We start from the raw sequence: 2888 nt of genomic DNA on the forward strand, positions 1-2888 counted from the left end.
CACTTATCTCTCTATTACCGTTTATTATTTAATCACACTGTATAATTTTTATTACATATATTATTACACTGTTTGTTTTGCAAACTAATAACCTTATATTATTTATATTGTTGTCATGTTATACTTATAATCTTAATCTATTATGTTATCTACTACTCCCAATATCTATTATTTGGTATGCTATCTTTATTTTATTCGTATTATGTTATTACTATCCACATACTTTGTTATTATCTTTATAATTCAATTTTATTTCATAATTGTCGAACTATAATAGTATTTGCAGGAAGTTCTAAAAAAAAAAAAAAAAAAAAAAAAAAACCAGAACTTACGACTATGTTGCGATGAAAATATGTTTATTGTCCACAGAAGCCCCCCTCTCAATTTCGTGTACGCAGTACAATGCCTATTTGTTCACTAGGTGGGGAATAATATTATTATATCTTTATTGCTACGACGTGTTTCATTATATAAATTGCTATTTCACATACCTTCCTATTTAGTGTAATACTAAGTCTTGACTAGAAAACATATTATATTATTCTCATATTTACGCTGTGAAATATTATTCAGTTATTGTACAGCAGATTTGTACCAATAGAAATGGCTAAATGTATTTATTATGTGATAGCTATATTTTTTATATTAAATGTTCTTGGTTGTGCATACGCTAATGGTAAGTATCTATTTATTTGTTTTTACTATACAGTATACATGATTTATAACAGATTCATATTAATTGATAATCATAGGTGTAAAATGCAAGATTGTAGTTTTTGTTCATAAACTGCTATACTAAAAAAGTAATAATCAAATAATATTATTTGACAGAAGAAGATTTTCAGCAAAATTTATTTTTTAACGCAATAATCCTTTTGAATATAAAAGCAATCATAGTGTTATTATGATTTTTTTTATTTATGGTTTGATTAAATTTATATCGTCTACCTGATACTTCTTATGATATTATTGTTTATGAATTTGCTAATGATTTGTCTGGCGTTTATACAAATTATGATTATTTCAATGTACATTTTAAACCACATAATCCAACCAAATTTCTTTTCTCTTGACTCCACTCTTGTTAGATAGTTAGATAGAAGTAATTGAATCACTTAAGTTTCTATTCCAGGCTCCAGTCCCGGTCCTGATATAATACAATATACAAAACATATTCCTAAAAAACTTTTACATTACATTATATTAAATATAATATTTTTTATTAACCATTAATTATTTTGGTTGAAGCTATAGATTGTTTGAGTAAGTATTATTATATTTTACTTCACAACATATACCTATACATCATTGGCGTGTATAAAGTGATTTCCGCTTTAATCATCATTTCATCATTTTTCTACTGTAAAATAATAATTATTTATATACAAGTAAGTTGAACTATACGTATTTTCAGTGGTGTAGTCAAGGGCTCTGATTCATTAGGCATATCAAAACATTAAAACCACATAAAAATTAATTATTAGAATTGAGTATTTTTTTGTTAATACTTGGATTCCCCCCTCTCATTTTAAACCCTAAAAATTTTAATTTTAAGCAAAAATGAAAAATAAATTACGTATTGCTAGTTTTTAAAATAATTGAATCGTTATAGTTGCAGTTATTGGTTGTAACATTTTTCAAACATGTGTAACATACCTACATTATTTGTACAGTATTTTACTTTTATCTAATGAGTTAGCATACTAACAATAATGAATCATTGAATAAGGTGAATAGTAGGATAATAGAACTTATCGAAAAGTGCTTTAGCGTAAAAATTCCACTTTTTTCTAATTTTATTAATTTTGTTTTAAACCAATTATTCAGATAAAATCTATTGGACATTTTTAATTTTGACTTTCCAAAAGTATCAACTACTTACATGCACTTCGCAGATAAGATATTGTAGGTTAAAATCAAATGTCTCTTCTACTTATGATTCAATATGTGTACCTTCACATTCACAAAAAAATCATTGTAAAATCAATACATTTTTTGCTCTACATAGAACTAAAAATCCATTTTACAGAGTCAATCAGACAGTATACATTATCATTATGAGCACAATGATATCACAATAAATACCTCTCACTGGATATTTATTATTTGTAAAAGTAGGTTAAGATGGTTAGGCAATTTAATGAAAACCAATAACTCAATTAAGTTAAGATCGATATTTGATAAATTAGAAGTTAACAGTTAATAAATCACAATTTTAACTCGATAAATTAATAGTTAATATGGAAAATAAAAATAACTTTACTACTCAATTTAAAAAAGGTTTTTCTACTTTTTTTAATTGGTAAATAGTGACTGCGTTCTTTCTAATTTCCTAAATTATAATAAACAATTTTTACTAAACGTTTAACGTAATGTACAGTATATTATGTAGCCAAATAGGTACCTACATTGCTTTAGATACATGTATATACAATATTTTAACGATTCACACCTCAATAAATAATTTAACAAATATTAATTTAAGGTCATATAATATTATGCCTATCTAATCTACTAAAATATATCTACAAAATTATTTTACCAAAAAAATACTAGAAATGTTTGTATTATTATATTATATTGTATAGGATTATGTTAATTTTAATTTTATTATTAATACTTACGTATAAAACCATAAAAACAAAAAATTTCAAATTTTTTTAACTTGGTAGATTATTTTTAAATAAACTGAGGAAAGTTAAGCTGTTTAAACTATCAATTAATTATTAAACTAGTCAAGTTCAATAGGTTGATCAGAAAATTAACCAACTAGTTAATACCCACCTTTAATACTTAACGTGTGTCCAATGAACCAAAAATATATTGAAAATATCAATCCTATCAAATATGTAAGCATTAAAAATTAAAGACCCTGTGATTTCAATATA

At 24.3% G+C, this 2888-nt stretch overlaps 1 long non-coding RNA gene across 1 annotated transcript; it reads left to right on the forward strand.

Annotated features, from left to right (window-relative positions):
- Positions 1-327: 327 nt before the first annotated feature.
- LOC115033869 lies at positions 328-2026 on the forward strand. The gene is made up of 2 exons (XR_003839205.1): positions 328-676; positions 1249-2026. It is a non-coding gene; the product is annotated as an uncharacterized LOC115033869 (long non-coding RNA).
- Positions 2027-2888: the final 862 nt, after the last annotated feature.

This window comes from Acyrthosiphon pisum, chromosome X, assembly GCF_005508785.2.
Source record: "Acyrthosiphon pisum isolate AL4f chromosome X, pea_aphid_22Mar2018_4r6ur, whole genome shotgun sequence".
Lineage (NCBI taxonomy): Eukaryota > Metazoa > Arthropoda > Insecta > Hemiptera > Aphididae > Acyrthosiphon > Acyrthosiphon pisum.